The 19,779-nt window shown below is 35.0% G+C and overlaps 1 long non-coding RNA gene across 1 annotated transcript; it reads left to right on the plus strand.

Annotated features, from left to right (window-relative positions):
* The first annotated feature begins 8,075 nt into the window (after positions 1-8,075).
* Positions 8,076-18,396, plus strand: LOC121224681 (uncharacterized). The gene is made up of 2 exons (XR_005922388.1): positions 8,076-8,294; positions 18,029-18,396. It is a non-coding gene; the product is annotated as an uncharacterized lncRNA (long non-coding RNA).
* Positions 18,397-19,779: the final 1,383 nt, after the last annotated feature.

The raw sequence follows: 19,779 nt of genomic DNA on the forward strand, positions 1-19,779 counted from the left end.
GCACCTAAAAAGAAGAAAAATCCCTGTGTCAGCACAATTCAAGGGAAAGAGGAAGGTCCCAGATGACATAGCCGAGCTAATAGCAAAGATATGCGATTTAAAGATGCGTCTGAGGGGTAGAGACGAAAAGGTCAGACAGCAACGAGAGTAGCATCAGACATATGTAAAGTAAAAGAGAAAGAAATCATGAGACAAAAGTTGCAACACCGGTTAGACATGAAAGGAAGAGAGGAAGAACTAAGAATACAGTTAGAACGACATTAACGAGAGAGATCTAACTTGTTCGTACAGATTCAGAGGTTGGAGGCGGATCCAAGTTTACGAGCTAATGAACTCTAGAAAGCGCGTGAACAAGAGCGAACTTGGAGGAAGCTGTCTAATGAAAAAACTGCTGAAATTGAGGTGTTGAAGGAGGAAATTTTTCATCTAACTAAAGAATTAAAAACAAAAGATGAGCAAAACAAAGAGGTTACGAAAGAATATATAGAGCTTGCAGAGCGTTTCTTCGTAGTGGAACAAATGGCAATAAGTCAACAATAGGTGTTTGCAACAATACACAGGAAGGGTCAGGTTTTCGCTCAACAAGCCGAAGACATATGTGAACAGATTGAAGAACTCAAAAAAGAATCTACCCCTTTTGCGACTAAGGACGAGCCTGCAATGAAACTTCTAGAGGTGGCTCAGGCATATTACTAAAAGTTCATTAACCTCATAAGGAGGAAGAAGAAGAACGAGTAGAGATTTTCCCTATGGCAATAGGATCGATTAGGAATTTCTTTAAGTATGAATAAAAAATGAAAAAAAACTTTATAAGCTGAATAGGTTTTGAACCTTCTATGAAAAAAATGTTTATATTCGAGTATATTTACGACAATGTGACCCAATATCATTCATTCATTCATTCATCCATTCCTTCACTCATTCGTTCATTTGTTTATTCAAAAACATTATTTTAAAAAATAAAAATTAAAGAAGAAATTTTTTATGACAAATCCAAAGATTTTCTAACTTTGGAAATAAATGTCATTTGAAAAAGGACCAAGGATAGTTCACGGGTATAACACCCGCTCAAAAGCCAAAAAGATTACAGAAGAAGAATTAACACACATGGCCAAACTGGAGGAACGGATGGAAAGGATGATGGAAATGATGTTTACAATGGTCAAAGGCAAGACTGGGGTAGGAGAAGGAAGCAGCAGTTTGGACATTCCAATCCCTTTTCACAGTGATACAGGGGTATATTGTGAAGATTTACAGCTCCAAGTGCCAAGTGTGGCCATTTAGATCCCAATAGTAAACTAGTTGCCTGCAAGCGAGGAGCTGAGAGAAGTGGACAAGGGAAAGTCAACTATGGATGAAAAAGCTCATAAATTTAGCCTGATTGAGGAACGTCTGAAAGCCATCGAAGGATTAGACACCTTCAGATATGTAGAAGCAAAAAGCATGTGTCTGGTACCCAATGTGGTCGTCCTACCAAAATTCGAAGTTCCCGACTTTGAAAAATTCAATGGTAGCAATTGCCCTATTACTCACATCGCCATGTACTGTAAGAAAATGACTACTTACTCCAAAGATAAGAAACTGCTAATGCACATATTTCAAGATAGTCTGGCCAGATCTACAGCTCGCTAGTATGTAAAGTTGGACAAGAGTCGGATTCGAACTTGGGGAGAGCTCACACAAGTATTTATTGCTCAATACAAACATATTGTAGACATAGCCCCAGACCGCCTAACTCTACAGAACACGGAAAAGAAGTCAAATGAGAGTTTTAAGGAATACGCACAACGGTGGAGGGACCTGGCATCGCAAGTACAACCTCTGCTCATGGAAAAGGAGACCACTATTTTGTTCGTTGGTACGCTAAAAGGCATATACTATGACAGGATGGTAGGAAATGCCTCTAAGACCTTTGCAGATATGGTATTATTTGGAGAAATGATAGAGAATACATTGAATTCGGGTAACATAGATGACCCTTTAAGCGCGAAAAGAAGTGTCGTTGGGAAGAAAAATGAAGAGGAAATACAAACAATCGCATTGGACGGATACCCATACTCTTGCTTTCCATACCCGAGCCCAATACCACCACGCCCCCAATACCCAGCTGTAAATGCTACCAATACTTCACCGTTTATGTATCGTCTACCTGTACCAATTATAAATCCTGCTATGTTAACTATGCCAACACGGTCCCCACATACCCAAGCCCCAAGGCCACTACGTGAAATGCATGTGTTTAATCCAATTCCTATCCCCTACGCGAAACTTTTTCCGATTCTAGTGGAGAAGCACCTCCTTGTACCTACACACAAGGAACCAGTGCAACTACTATTCCCAAAGTGGTATGATGCCAATGCTCGATGTGGGTATCACTCTGGAAATCCAGGTCATACCATCGAGAACTACTTAGCATTGAAATATAAGGTGCAATATCTCATAAGGGCAAGAAAGATAAAATTACAGCGAGAGAATACATCGGATGTTAACACGAATTCGTTACCAAACCATAATCGAATAGTTAATGCTATAACTGAATAAAAGAGCCTTCAAAGGAGAAAAGTGGAAGAAATCACAACCCCGCTTGAACGACTCTTCGACATCTTGAGGAAGTCAAATCTAATTCACGCTGAGCCACCTAGGTCTGTAATGAGAATTGATATGGATCAAATCTATAAATTCCTTCAAGGAGCTCGAGGACACTCTATCCAAAATTGCCCAACGCTTAGGTAACATATAAAGTGTCTCTTGGATTCTTTCCAGCTAGAGATACGGGAGGGTGTTAAGATCAATGAGATAAACACGTTAGATGGGAAACCTGTCACCACCGTATATGGAAAGAAAACCTCTATTGAAAAAAATTCTACCTTAAAGGTCGTACAAGATGATGTGTTGGTGATCAGGGTTCCTGGCCCTTTTAAGTATGGAGATGACTAACAAGTTCCTTAGAGATATGATTACGAGGTGGTTGGATCTGATGCCTCTAATGTCTCAGGACTCAGTGGCATAACTCAAAGCGGGTGTTGTTACAAGCCAAACACAGTGGGAAACAAGGGATTCCAAGCTGATTCACTATCAAACTTATGTGCATGGACTGATCAAAGAGTTTGATGATGTTCAATTTTTTTCATTTGCCAAGAGAAGAAAATCAGCTAGCAGATGCATTAGCTACTCTAGCTGCCACGTTCAAAGTAGGATCCAAAACAGGAGTGCAACCTATACAGCTAAGGGTCAAGGACTCGCCAGCCCATTGCGCTAGAGTAGAATAGGAAACAGATGGAAATCGTGGTATGTTAACATTAAGCGGTATTTGCAATACTAGTAATACCCAGATTGCGCCTCAGAAAATGATAAATGAATAATTAGGAGGCTGGCTATAGGTTTCTTCTTGGACGGTGAGTTTTTGTACAAAAAAGGACGTGACCAGACCCTGTTGAGATATGTTGACACAAAAGAGGCAAATCAAATAATGAAGGAAATCCATGATGGAGCATGTGGAGCACATAGTAACGGACATATTCTGGTAAGGAAAATCATAAGGGTGGGATATTCATGGTTGATGTTGGAACGAGTTTGTATAAATTATGCTCGGAAATATCATAAATGTTAGATTTATGCAGACAATATTAACGCTTCTTCTACCAATCTTCATGTCTTGACGTCTCCTTGGCCGTTCTCAATGTGGGGAATGGATGTCATTGGCTCAATCTCACCGAAAGCATCAAATGAACATCACTTCATCTTTGTAGTAACTGATTATTTCACCAAGTGGGTCGAAGTCGCTTCATATTTCAATTTAACTCGATCAGTTGTCGATACGGTTTACTAGAAAGAATCATCTCAGATAATACCAAGAACTTGAACAATGCCTTGACAGAAGAGGTTTACACCCAACTTAAGATCAAACATCACAATTCTGCCCCATATTGTCCAAAAATGAATGGGGCAGTCGATGCCACAAACAAGAATATTAAGAAGATCATTTCCAAGACAACAGAAACTTATAGGGATTGTCATGAGAAAATCCCTTTTGCTCTCCACGTATACCGCACATCAGTGAAGACTTCAACTGGAGCTACTCCATTTTCATTAATGTATGGCATGGAGGTCATTTTACCTGTTCCCATCTCTACGAGTGTTAAGAGAGGTGCAACTAGAGGAGGATGGACGGGTACAAGAGAAATACGAGTAGTTGAATTTAATTGAGGAAAATAGATTATCAGCTTTATGTCATGGCCAGTTGTATCAGCAAAGAATGATGAAGGCCTATAACAAGAAGGTGCAACCAAGGCAGTTTAGAGAAGGGGATCTGGTACTCAAGAAGATTCTGCCATATGTTCATGATTATTGGGAAAAAAAGACGCCAAAATGGGAGGGACCGTATGTGGTGAAAAAAGCTTTCTCTGGTGGAGCATTGATTCTCGCTGAAATGGACAGAGACAAGATGTCGAACCCTGTAAATTCTGATGCAGTGAAAAAATACTTTGCTTAAAAACTAAGCTTGATTGTTCTTAAAGGGTTGTCCTCATTAAGTAATATTGACTTTTTCTGTTTTGCTTTTCTTTTTGCATCACTTTTGAGGTTACGTTTTACCTTGGAATCTTACATTCTCCTTAAGGTTAATTACTTAATAAGCTGGTCATGTTCAAAGTGAAGGACATTTTTGAAGTATACTTCACTTGAAGAAAATTTCATCCTCTGTTAACCACTTTGGGCCATCTTATTTGTTCAAAATTGACCCTTGCCGAAGGATCACCCTCCACGTTGGAGGACATTTTGTGATGTTTTGGGTATGGATTGATGAAGATTATGCACAATTCAAATTGAAAAGATGGACGCATTCCCAAGAAAGACCTTGTGATGAGATTAACCATATTTTGAAATGATAAATGGCATTCTTTTGTTCTCCCCGTCACTTAGAGAAAATTATATCCCTTGCTACCCCATTTGAGCCTAATGTATCTTCTTTCTAAACCCTAATTAAAGTCATCCATCGAACATCATGGATTGACAAGAAAGATCATGAAAAATGAAAGTAAAATTCTAAATCTTGATCTCATTTCGAAAAAAAAAGAAATAAGGAAAGCGAATAAGAAACAAAAAAGAAAGGAAATAGGAAGGAGTAAGAGCGAAGAAAAGTGATTGAGAGATGGAAGGGGAAATCAAAAATTCAAAATAGCTCATCATGGTTTTTATATTTTTTCACATAATATATATTTTAGCTTGAAAAACCTTTATCTGATTGACCCTTAACCCTTAGACCACGTTACAACCCTTAAAAGACCATTTTGATCGAATATTGTTCAAATCAAGAAGTTAATCATTGGGAAATTATGAACGTCTTCGAGAACATAAAAGATGGAGATGAACTCTAGGGTGAAAACTCAGAAATGAGCAGTCTAGAGAGATTTCTAAAAAAGGAAAAAGACAAAAAAATATATATGAGATGCCTTGGAGGATAATGAAGATCAAAGAAATTGATCATTCAGTATGAGCCCTGAAGTCATCTATTTGAGCCAATTTTAGCCCTTTCTTTGGCACCCAAACTGGACCCGACGCTATAACCTTGGAACAAGTCCATCTCTGATTGCTTATAGCCGGTTTAAATTAGGGAATTAATCTACTTGGAGAATGTAAGAGTCTATAAAAAGAAGATTTTGCTTAAATAAAAAAATAAAAAAAAGAAACCAAAAAAATAAAAAGAGAGTAAGAGAAAGGAACTATATTGAAGAATATCTACTTTAAGACGCAATTTTGCAAAAGAGCATGGTACAGGGTTCATAGTTGGAACAGTCCAAAGTCATGAAAAGGAAATTCGGGTTCATGAGAATTAACAAGTTGTCTCTCGATGCAATAAATTTATGTTTCAATGGTGGATTTATGAAATTCATAGTACCAAGTTTGTTAAGTGAATTATCATTTGAGAATTTAATTTACAAGTTATAAAATCATTTTGAAATTTGTTAATGTGATATCCCATGAAATTTGATTTTCATGATTTGTTGTGTGTGGATAGGGATTTGATCTTTTTCAACCTAAAAACATGATTCTCAAAATGATTACCTTTTATGAAAAATTCAAGAAAGGAAGAAAGGAAAACATTCATTGAATTTAGAGGCTCATGTGTGGAGGTCCGTTTACTTTTCATTGTATTTAGAGACCCAGATGTGGAGGTTCATTCACTTTTCATTGCATCTAGAGACCCAGGTGCGAAGGTCCGTTTACTTTTCTAGTTTACTTTTCATTGCATTGACTTTTCATTACATTTAGAGACCCAGGTTTGATATCTACTTTTCTAGTTTTGGATAATGTAATATGTTTTGATCTGTTTTGATTTTGGTAATTGCAAAAACTTGTTATTTCTTTTACTGCGATGATGAGTGGGATTTGATAGTGGTTAGGTGTCTACGTCTTTGTACGTTCCTTGCTACACAAGCCACGAACAAAGAGGGCCATTTTTTGTCCGAGCTCGATTGGGGGCCAATTTAAATTTTGTTCTCTCTTGGGCCGTTCGAAACCCACTCGGTTTTGGTCTATTTGAGACCTTTATTTTTCTTTTCTTTTTTTTTTCTTTTTTCCTTTTTAGGCTTGTTAAATGCCTAAATTATTATTATTCTCATCACTACTATTATTATTATTAAATATTATTATTATCATTTTTTACAGATAAGCAAGATTAAAGAAACAATATATAAACATGAAAGGAAAAGAAAAAAAAAAGATGCTTTTCATTATTTTTGTTCTGAAAAAAAAAGGTAAAAAAAAACATAACAACTACAAGCATTCTATTTCTTTTTTCTTTCTTTCTTTCTATCTTTTTTTTTTGGCCATAGGCATGTCATGAGGGATCGGATTTTGGGCTCCAATGAATGGGACGTCTCCGGACCGTCGGTCCTCCACTCCAGGAGCTCCCAAAAATCCCGTTTTTTCCCTTCCCTTTCTAAAATAAAGGTTTCTTTTTTTAAAAAAGGCTTGATTTTGGGAAAAGTTTTGATTTTTTTTTAACAAATAAAAATCTGTTTTTGTTTTAGTTATTTTAAAGGAAAGTTTAAATTTTTAAAACAAAATTTTGATTTTTTTCAACTATTTCAAAGTAAAAGCTTTAATCTTTAAAAAAATAGTATTTTTTTTCTAAAAAAAGGAGAAAGTTTAGATTTTGAAAAATAAAAATCTATTTTTTTAGTCATTTTAAAGGAAAGTTTAAAATTTTAAAACAAAGTTTTGATTTTTTTTTCAACTACTTCAAAATAAAAGCTTTAATCTTTAAGAAAAATAGTGTTTTTTTTAAAAGAGAAAGTTTAGATTTTGAAAAATAAAAATTTATTTTTTCTTAGTCATTTTAAAGGAAAGTTTAAAATTTTAAAACAAAATTTTGATTTTTTTTCAACTACTTCAAAATAAAAACTTTAATCTTTAAGAAAAATAGTTTTTTTTAAAGGAGAAAGTTTAGATTTTTAAAAATAAAAATCTATTTTTTTAAGTCATTTTAAAGGAAAGTTTAAAATTTTAAAACAAAGTTTTAAATTTTTTTTAACTATTTCGAAATAAGGTTTTAATTTTTAAGAAAAATAATGATTTTTTCTAAAGAAAACTTTGATTTTGCAAAAAAAAAAAAAATTGACCACCGTATGCGGTGACTCAACCACCGGAGGCTGGAGAGTCATAGGGCTCTTCGGTTGTGGAGCCATGGCCAACATAGAAGTTGGAAGAGAAAGAGGAAGAGGTTTTTTTTTAGAAACAATGAGGTTAAAATAAAAAAAATGAATAATTTTTTTTTCATTGATAGCTGCCAAAAATGGGTAATTTATTCTCACTAGAAGTGTCCATGGGTCGGGCGGCCCGTCCTGACCTGATGGCTCGCCCAAAATTTGGGAGGGTTCGGGTAAAAATATAGGCCCGAAATATGGGCTTGGGTAAAAAATGATGCCCGTTTTCTTAGGCAAAATTTTTTTGGCCTGGGCTCGGCCTGGCATGGCACGGGCCGAAAATATATTAAATATATATATATTTTTTATGTTTAAAATATACTAGTTAGTTTTAGTTTTAAGTTTTAAGTTTTTAGTTTTAGTTTTCAATTCCCCGATAGTCTGTCTTCCAAAATCCCTAACCCTATCGTGCTTTCCTCTCTTTTTTTCCCAATTCCAAAATCAAGTTGTCTGCCTGTCTACACCAAATCACCGATCCACCTCCACCGTCAAGACCTCCACCGATCCACCTCCGTCCTCCACCCAATTCCAGAATCAAGCATTTAAGGGTTTGTTTATTCCCGAATCGCCAACAAAATCGTATTTAAGGTAAACCGTTTGTTTATTCTTTAATGTTCAATTGTTCATAACTTCATATGAATTTTTATGTTAATTATTTTGATTTTTGGGTAATAATGTTGCTAATTTTATTCGTTAATGTCTGTGGAAAGAAATCTCTCTAGATATTATATATGTTAAAAGTTGCGTGATCCTCATAAGCGTTTTCAACAAACATAATAGCCCCTATAAGTAAATGCAAATGCTAAATGATACCTGAATGAAAGTAGTGTAGGATCTTATAAGAATATCAGAGAACTGATCGGGTGTATAGATTCTGTTAACTAGAGGATTGATGTAGTAGTTCTAAATATAATCACTGCTTCCTGCACTCATAAGATGTATGGCACCAGAGATTATGCTGTTGGCTCCATTAGTAGAGATATTTGAACCTTGTCTGTTTCAACTGGATTCTTCTCATTTTCTTCAATGGAATCCAAACCCAAATCTTCATTTCTATTTGAATATGTTTTTGCAGTCCTTTTATGAACTTGAGATCTTTGCTTCCTCATAAGAATTGGTTTTTCTCATTTCCATCAGATCTTCCTTTCTTGACCGAACCGGACTCTTCTTCTTAATCCCATTATCAACAACAGCCAAGCTCAAATCTTTACAATGTTCCATGGATCTTCCTTTAGCTACTACCTTATTTGGGTTCTTCTTGAAGCCATCAAAGCTTTCATTTTTCCAAGTCTTTCTCTTGCTACCACCGACACTTTGTCATTTCTACAATCTTTTATCACCATCACTATTGATGTTTTCTTGTTCTTCATCTTCATCTTCTCCATTGAAAACCTTGATTCCACCTCTAAATTCATCGCTCTTCATTCTAGTTTCCCATGCCGGCCCAGCTGCAACAACATTGCTTTTAACACCTAGTCTTCTATAACTCAAATCCATCCTTTTTCTTTCCAGTTTATTACCTTTTCTGCTTATTTCATAATTTAAGCCATAATCTTGATTTGGAATTTTAGTTGAGTTAGCATGTGTTGGCAATACACATGTTCTAATTTATGCAGTTTGAATTTCATTCAAGGTAAAGAAGTTTATCTATGTGTTCTTAGCAGATTTTAATTTACTATATTTTCGTTGTATTTTGCTTAATTTATGCGTTTGAATTTTTTAAGAAATCATTAACAATGGATCCCTTCAATTGCTTTTTAAGATACTTTCTTTCTAAATGTTTAAAATTTAATTTAGCTTACAATTTATATTTTGTTATAAAATTAAATATGTTGATGGATTAATGTATGAATATTATGGTTTGTTGTTTATTGCTATAAAATTAAGTATGTTTAAATATTTTGTTATAAAATTTAGGTGACAGGATAGAATTGGAAGTGATAAAATTAGACTTATAGCAATGATGGCTAGGGAGTTGGCATTAATGGCCGAGGTTGAGAGTTGAGAATAATGAACTACCTATGGGAGATTTGAGAGTATTGTTAGTTTGTTACTGATATTACAAAGGTTGTAATCAGGTTGTAAATTTGGGCGGAAAAGAACTAGTCAAGGCCTATACTCATAGCTCTGAGTTTCGAACAAAGTAGTTAGATGTGATAAATGCATGCTTCTCTCAAGACTAATACATACTTATACCAATTTAATTCAATTCATAATGTTTTGACTGATACAAAATGTTAGATTTTACTAACAATTAATAATTTGATAATTTTACTAACAATTAATACAATTAACAATTAATAATTTTACTAACAAAATGTCAAATTTTACAAAATGTTTTGACTGGTAGTAACAATTAATAATTTGATATAATTTGATAATTTTACTAACAATTAGTACAATTAACAATTAATAATTTTACTAACAAAATGTTAGATTTTACAAAATGTTTTGAGTGGTAGTAACAATTAATAATTTGATATAATTTGATAATTTTACTAACAATTAATACAATTAACAAGTAATAATTTTACTAACAAAATGTTAGATTTTACAAAATGTTTTGACTGGTGTAACAATTAATAATTTGATATAATTTGATAATTTTACTAACAATTAATACAATTAACAATTAATAATTTTACTAACAAAATGTTAGATTTTACAAAATATTTTGACTGGTAGTAACAATTAATAATTTGATATAATTTGATAATTTTATTAACAATTAATACAATTAACAATTAATAATTTTACTAACAAAATGTTAAATTTTACAAAATGTTTTGACTGGTACAAAAAAATATAATTTGATATAATTTTAATAACAATTAATTTTAATAACAATTTTTTTTAATTTTAATAAAAATATAATTTTAATTTTAATCAAAAAACGGGTCGGGCCCGGGTTCCATATTTTTTTCCCCGGTCCAGGCCTGGAAAAAATCTCAGGCCCATGGACACCTCTAATTCTCACCCTCCTTACTTTTTAAATTTACAAAAAATACTCTATTTTTTTGCAGTACCACCCTCACTCTCTGGCCTATTTACACTTGTAACCCTTTTATTTTTTTAAACATTCGATTTAATCCGAAATTTAAAAATTAAAAGCAAATTAATTGTTACATCAGTCCTCTGTCTTCCACATTTTTTATCTTTTAGTTCTAAAATCAAGTTATGTCATTTTGCTTCCATCTTTAATAAATATTTTACACTTATATCTTCCATTTCACTTGCATTTATACATTATATATTTAATGTTAATTATGCACTTTATTTTAATGTTTTATATTTATTCACACTTGTATAATTTTTATTTATTCTTATTTCATTTTTATTTATTTTCATGTCTATTTTTATTTATTTATTTTTACGCATTCCCCTTACATATATTTTAATATTATTTATTTATGTTACTTTGATTCTTTTATTGTATTATGAATAAGGTGTATTATTGTTATTATTATTATCATCATGTTAAGGTCTTATTTATTTCATTTATTTAATTTTTTTTATTATTATCATTTTGAAAGAGTTTTAACTTTTCATTAACTTTAGCCAATTTAATTAATTTTCCTATTTTATTACTATTCGTTTTAAAAGAGAGAACTTTAGGTCATTTTTCCATCCTATAATTGTTAACATGAAGTTAGTTAAGTAGGTGTTATATTTTAATGAAACCATAAGGTTTTTACATTTGGATTTAGGTTAGTCCTTAAGATCTTACCTACCATTTTACCTTAGAAAAATTATAAATAATATGTAAGATTTTTTTTAGGTTTTTAAATTAGTTTTAAATATCGTATAGGATTAGAATCTTAAGTTAATATGTAAATATTTTTTATGACTTTATTCAAGATTAAAACTAAAGATTTTTGTAGGTGAATTGTAAATCATGAGTAGGTCAAATAAGTTTTCAGTTGATCGAAACTTTTCTGACATTTCTCCGTCCATTCGAACTTAACATCCTTTTGAAGTAGCTTCGTCATTGGTGTGGCTATCATCGAGAAACCTTTTACAAATCGTCGGTAATAACCGGCGAGCCCCAGGAAGCTCCGAACTTCGGTAATATTTCTTGGAGGCTTCCAGTTAAGTATGGCTGAAATTTTGCTCGGGTCAACTCGAATACCCGATGCGGATACCACGTGACCCAAGAAGCTAACCTCTCTTAACCAGAACTCACACTTACTGAACTTAGCATATAACTGCTTATCCCGCAAAATTTGCAACACTAATCTCAGGTGCTCAGCATGTTCGGTCTCATCTCTTGAATAGACCAAGATGTCATCAATGAACACAACTACGAACCGATCCAAATATGGTCTGAAGATCCGATTCATCAAATCCATAAATACCGCAGGGGCATTAGTGAGTCCAAACGGCATCACTAAGAATTCGTAGTGACCATATCTCGTTCTGAAGGCAGTTTTGGGTATGTCCGAATCTCGAATTCGCAACTGATAATAGCCCGATCTCAAATCTATTTTTGAGAACACTGAGGCTCCCTTCAGTTGGTCGAACAAATCATCAATACGCGGTAACGGATATTTGTTCTTTATTGTCACTTTATTCAGCTGACGATAGTCAATGCACAACCTCATGGTTCCGTCCTTCTTTTTCACGAACAATACTGGTGCACCCCAAGGTGAGAAACTTGGTCGAGCGAAACCTCTATCCGTCAATTCTTGCAACTGAGCTTTCAATTCTTTTAACTCGGTTGGTGCCATACGATACGGAGCTATCGAAATCGGCGTAGTCCCAGGTACAAGCTCAATACCAAACTCTATCTCCCGAACAGGTGGTAAACCCGGTAATTCTTCAGGAAAAACATCCGGGTATTCACAAACCACCGGCACAGATTCGGGTTTCTTTTCTAATTCTTTGTCATCAAGTACATACGCAAGGTATGCTTCGCACCCTTTTCTTACATATTTCTGGGCCAACATTGAGGATATTACAGCTGGCAACCCCTTTAAGTCCGTAGACTCAACTCGGATTATCTCGTTATTTGCGCACCTCAAATCAATAGTCTTGCTTTTGCAGTTCACAACTGCATCATGCGCGGTCAACCAATCCAAACCAAGAATAACATCAAATTCATCAAACGGCAAAAGCATCAAGTCCGCCGGAAAACAGAAACCTCGAATTACTAGGGGACATTTCTTACACACTTTGTCGACAAGCACGTAACGACCCAAGGGATTTGACACCCGAATTACGAACTCAGTAGACTCAATAGGTAAAGTCTTACTGGATGCTAAGGTTTCACATATGTAAGAATGAGTAGAACCGGGGTCAATCAAAGCAATTACATTAGTATCAAAGAGAGTAAAAGTACCGGTAATAACATCAGGCGAAGAAGCATCCTCGCGGGCACGTATAGCATAAGCTCTAGCAGGCACACGAGCCTCGGATCTGGTCGTAGCTTCTCTAGATCCTCTCTGACCACCGCTAGCATTGCCCGTATTTCTAGATGGTCTACCTCGAGTAGTGGTAGCACCCGGTTTCCCACTCTGATTTACATTCTGTTCAGACAACCTCGGGCAATCTTTAATGAAGTGGTCAACTGATCCGCACTTGTAACAGGAGCGGTCAGGGAATCTACAACTCCCCGAATGCCATTTACCGCAATATCGACATTCCGTTCTATCTCGACGTTCATTCCCAACACTGGCGACCGAAGTGCCTCGTGTACCCACAGGGGGTCGATCACGATCTCGTCTAAAAAGGCCCGAAGTGCCTCTAGACCGGCCCACATCATCTCGAAATTTCTTCGATGCCTGTTGAAGAGACTTTCCCGAGGATCTTTTACGAAACTCCCCAGTTCCCACATCAACTTTTTGTTTTTCTTTTCTAAGCTCTTCGGCTTTACAAGCTCGCTCGACAAGTACTACGAACTCTCGTATTTCAAGAATGCCAACGAACATTTTTATATCTTCATTCAGCCCATCCTCGAAGCGTTTACACATGATAGCCTCGGACGAAACACATTCCCGAGCGTATCTACTAAGTCTAACAAATTTTCGCTCGTAATCAGTAACTGACATAGAACCTTGCTTAAGCTCAAGAAATTCCTTCCATTTTTGATCAACAAATCTCTGACTGATATACTTTTTCCGAAACTCAGTTTGGAAAAACTCCCAAGTTACTTGTTCTCGGGCACAACAGAAGTCAGAGTACTCCACCAATAGTAGGCAGAATCGCGTAGCAAGGAGATAGTACACTTTAGGCATTCATCGGGTGTACAAGATAGCTCATCGAGTACCCGGATAGTGTTCTCCAACCAAAATTCAGCTTGCTCGGCATCGTCGCTATCCGTAGCTTTAAATTCAGTAGCCCCATGTTTTCGGATTCTGTCAACTGGGGGCTTATTTGACCTTATTTGGTCAGTTACCGGAGGTATTGTAGGTGCGGGGGTGGTATTTGTCGGGAATGGAGGTTGTGGAACAACCGTATTAGTTCGAATGTATTGGTTGAACCAATCATTTATCACGCTATAGAAAGCTTGTCTAGCTTCATCATTCGGGTTACTAGCATTAGGTTGAGAGTCCGCCGGCGCTGTCCCTTGTGCGGGAGCAGGCGCTACACTCTCAAGATCATCAGCTACCGCTCGGTCGGGATCGGGATCCATTACTATAAATAAACACATTTGCAAATGTCAGAAATCACCACACTATCAAATAATCACATAAAATGGCATGTATAGCTAGACCCAACGCATTACGGTAGTCCTAGAATCGACTAAACCGTAGCTCTGATACCAATCAAATGTAACACCCCGAACCCAAGACCGTCACCGGAGTCGAACACGAGGTGTTAACAGACTTTAAACCACTTATAAAAAAATTTCCCAGACACTGCCAATCTGCGTACTAGTCGCTTAAAAAAATCATATCTTGAGTTCAGAAACTCGGAATCCAGTTCCGTAAATTTTCCCTGAAACTAGACTCATATGCCCATCTACATATTTTTTTCTAGAATTTTTGGTTTGGCCAATTAGTACAGTTTATTAGTCAAAGTCTCCCATGTTACAGGGATCGACTACACTGACCTTTGCGCATTACGACTTGGATATTTCCCTGTACAGGGCTTCAATACTGATGTCGTTTGTTTCTATAGAAACTAGACTCAAAGAGGAATCTATACATATATGACATGACTCCTAATTATCTCTGGTTAATTTATAATTATTTTCCAAAGTCGAAACAGGGAATCCAGAAACCGTTCTGGCCCTGTCTTACGAGAACCTGAATATCTCTTAACATACTGTCCATATGATCGTTTCGTTACTTTCCTATGAAAATAGATTCATCAAGGTTCGTTTAAATAATTTATTCACTATTTAATTCCATTCCTAATATTTTTAGTGATTTTCCAAATCTACATCACTGCTGCTGTCAGCATCTGCCTTTAAGGTAGACTTTACCTATTTCATAGTTTCCATGATTCAACTAGCCCTTTTAGCATAAATAGCACAATTTATGATAGTGATTAACCATTCCCATGGCCAATCCTTGTTAAGCATATCCACACCTCTCAATAACCATATCCATACCAAATGATTATAACATTATACTCAAACATATATAAGCCATTTTCGCATGGCTATCCAAAATTATACAAGTCCAAAGGGTCCATGACCCCCAACAAAAAGGGTAGTCCTATACATGCCATTTCGAAGTTCAACCAAAATTGTACCAAAAGGGGGGCTTTGATAGTGTGGGCGACTTCGACTTCAAAATCCCGAGTCCGATAGCTGGAGAACCAAAATCTATAAAACAGAGAATCAAGGAGACGGAGTAAGCAATTTATGCTTAGTAAGTTTTGAGCAAGGGATTCCAGCACAACAAAAGTATAGCATTCATGTAGCTAAACGGATAATTTCGTATGCACAATTTTTCAATATCATACTTACTTCACATTACCAACCCTTTTATTCATACACAAAGATCAACTTAGCCAAAGGCCGGTAGCTCATTTATCAACTGAGCGAATACTTATTTGTAATGGCTCAACTAATTCAAAGCACATACAAAACATACCTTAATGTTGGGATGTTTCAAGCGTATTAACTGAAATTTTTACAGCAAGATCATTCATTCCCAAATCACGTACCTTCGGAATTTAACCGGATATAGCTACTAGTTCAAATGCCTTCGGGACATAGCCCGGTTATAGTAACTCGCACAAATGCCTTCGGGACTTAACCCGGATTTAGTAACTCGCACAAATGCCTTCGGGCTTAGCCCGGAATTAGTATCTCGCACAAATGCCTTCGGGCTTAGCCCGGAATTAGTATCTCGCACAAATGCCTTCGGATCTTAGTCCGGATATGGTCACTTAGCACAAAGCCTTCGGGACTTAGCCCGGACATCATTCAAATAACCATGCACATTTAACAATAAATCATGGCACATTCGTATTTCATTTTCGTTAGCAAAACTCGAACACAAGACACTTATCATTCTTGCAATTTCGGCTCAATAGCCACACACAAAGAGCATGATTTTAATTTGCTTAAAACATGATCTAATCAAATCATAATTTAAGCTCTTTTACTCAAGAACTTACCTCGGATGTTGTCGAACGATTCCGATAGCTATTCGACCACTTTTTCCTTCCCTTTATCGGATTTAGTTCCCCTTTGCTCTTGAGCTTAATTAAACAAATAAATTGATTTAATCATTTGAGCATCGAAAAGAGGAACACAAGGCACTTAGCCCATATTTATACATTAGACATTAAAGTCACATATGTACGGAATCATGAATCAAACTCAACATTTTGGCTAATTTTCCCCCTTGGCCGAATTTTCTAAGCCAAGACAAAAGCATCAATATGCTTGCCTCTGACCGAATACATGCAACACCAATCTCCTTCCTATGGCCGAATATGCATGTCTATGTTGGGGCCGATTGCAACACTTAATACATTCTACAAGTATGGTCACTTGTATTGACTAAACACCATTTTGTTTCAAGTTCAAAACTTGGCTAATACACACATATATACACTAGTAAAGCATCCTCCCCCTTTCCATCAATTTAACACATGCATTACTCATTAATATACAAAAATTATATTCGGCCTTAGCACACAACTTGCTAGCCGATTCTTCTCCATCTAGCAACCAATGCACATATGTGCTCACTCAAAAATGCTAAAAAGAAGATTCAAGAATCATCAATCCACCATCACATGCATCATTAACAAGCTTCATATTTAGCATGCAATGGCATTAATACAAAATCCACCTAGGCCGAATATCATCCCCATAACATAGCAAAGATTTGAACCATGGGCTAATTAGAACTCAAGCTAGCAACTAAAAAAACATGCATGAATCTCATGGCACAACCTCAAACATACCTTGATCTAGATACAAGTATGGCCAAACCTCCTCCTAATCCTCTTCCAAACCAAACATGAAGCAAGAACTCCTTCCTCCTTCCTTAGAATTTTCGGCCAAAAGAAGATGAAAAAGGATGAACAAAAATTTTTTTTTCTTTTCTTTAACTCACGGCAATGGGGGGGAAACAACCACACACTTTTTTTTGTTTTCATCATATTCCCTTTCATTATTTTATGCCCATGCTCCTTATTTTATCATACTTCCCATGACACACTAACTCAACATGTTTATGACATGTTCTTGCCCATCACACTTGGTCTACCATGCTTGTCATGGCCGGCCACTACTAATAGAGGGGGGAAATTGACATGCAAGTCCCCCCTTTTTCAACATGCACTAATAGGTCCTTATGCTTTGACCTATCACATTTCAAAATTTTCTCACATAAGTCCTATTTACTAAAACTCACATGCAATCGACTAAATCGAAGCTTGAAATTTTCACACATTCATAATTACATATTCTAGACCATAAATATCACATTCGAACATTTCGGTGACTCGGTTTAGCGGTCCCGAAACCACTTCCCGACTAGGGTCAATTTTGGGCTGTCACACCCAAACCCAGTATTTGGTAATGAGATCGAGTCTAGATTGTTAGGATTTTTCCGTAATATTAATTCTAGATTTTTAGACGATAGGTGGCTAACCAACCTAGCCCTAATTGGTTAGTGGCGACTCTACGTAATTTAGTCCCTTCGTGTCTAGCTTTGCTTACTAGGTCTCCGTACTCTTATGTAGGCAACGTTATGACAATAAAAATTAAATTAAATTTAATATTAAAATAATCACTTTAATATTAAATTAATAGAATACTATCAAGATAAGTATTAAATTTAATTTAATATTAAATTTATTAAAATAATATTATTTTTGGAATAGTTAATCTGAAATCAAATTATTTGGTAAAGTCCCAGTAGAAGTGTGATTCCTCCATTGCTCAATCACTGAAGAACCACCCGCCAACCATCAGAATGTCATCGTCGTCGTCGTCGACACTGTCGTGTCTGATGGTGCCATCCCAGGTGCGACACCCTCACGACACCCCAAGTTGGTTCTGTTCGAGCTAGTGATGGCCCGGCCGGTTCGATCCTGCCACCGATTGGACCGTCAGCTCGATTTCACATACTAGGCTTGATTCGACCAGTTTTTGGGTCTCAGCCTCAATTTTGGATTCTCGAGCCCAATTTTCAAATTTAGTTACCTATTTGATCAGTTTTCTGACTTGAAAATTAATTTCCAAAAACATCGTGTTAATTTTAATTTATTTGATTAATTTAATTTTACTTTATCAAAATTAATTTTCTCAAAAATCACTTAGATTTTTCAAGATAATTCTTTAACTAAATTCTGTAGTTGAACAATTCTCACAATCGCCTCATTTAATTTAACATTGAATAAATCGACTCAATTAAATTAATTCCAAAGTCGTAGTGTAACAGCCCAATTTTCAGTAGTGTCAGAACAGTGATTTGAGATCACTAAATTCGATGAAAAAGTTAGAAAATTTTATTAATTAATAATTATAAGTTAAGCGTGATTTTAGAAATATTTTTGAATTACTGAATTTTGTGATTTAAAAGAAATTATTAGGTAAATCGGGTCGAAAACGAGGTATCGAGACCTCGATATTATAAACTGAGCCGTAAATATATAAAAATATTTACGGAGTGCCATTAAGGTAGTATTAAAGTTTCGTTAAGAAATGTTAACGTTTAGGTGGATAATTGATTAAAAAGGATAAAATTGAAAAAAAATTCCCGAGATCCATTTCAGTAAATTGGACTCGTAAGTATTTATCATAAATATTACGAAGTTATTTGTGTAGTTAATCAAGTTTTAATTTAGTGAATTTGTCTAAATTAAGGTTAATTATGAAAAAGGATTATATTGTAATAGAGATAAAAGTTTAATTAAAGATTAAAGAAAAGTTAAAAGGACCAAATAGACAATTATGCCTTTTTCTAAAGTTGAGACCGCATAACTAAAGAAATATCTGAGATATTTTAGTTAATATATATTATATTTATTTACTTAATAAATAAGTATTATATTAATTATATAATAATAATAATATTATTATTATTATTGTTGTTGTTATCATTATTATTATTATATATAACAAATAGAAAAGAAGGAAAGAAACAGAATTGAAAAACGCAACAGAGAAGGAGAAAGGAAAGAAAGAAAAGGGAATTTTGGGGTTTTGAAGTTCCAAGCTCAATTGGTAAGTTAATTTAATCTCATTTCTTGTAATTTTTGAGTTTTTGGAGTTCTAGAACAAAATATGTCATGATTTATGTTGAAATTTTGAAAGATAGTTGATTTTTAGACATGAGTTATGTTGAATTAATTGATGAAATAGGGGTTAAATTGATTGAATTTCAAGTTAGAAGTTAGTAAAAGGTTGATTTGTAAAATAAAACATAATTTTTGAATTAATAGGGACTAAATTGAGAGAATTTCAAAATTAGGGATTTATGGTGAAATTAGAGATTTAAATTAGTTTAAAGTGGGAATGGAATGAAAATATGAAATTAGTTTTGAGAATAAAAGTTAGTCTCGGTTTAGGGACTAAATTGAAATTTAGGCAAATATGAAGTAAAAATTGAAATATTTAATGTGAGATTGAATTGTGTTGTATTAATGATTTTTAATTGTT

The sequence above is a fragment of the Gossypium hirsutum genome, chromosome D12 (assembly GCF_007990345.1).
Source record: "Gossypium hirsutum isolate 1008001.06 chromosome D12, Gossypium_hirsutum_v2.1, whole genome shotgun sequence".
Lineage (NCBI taxonomy): Eukaryota > Viridiplantae > Streptophyta > Magnoliopsida > Malvales > Malvaceae > Gossypium > Gossypium hirsutum.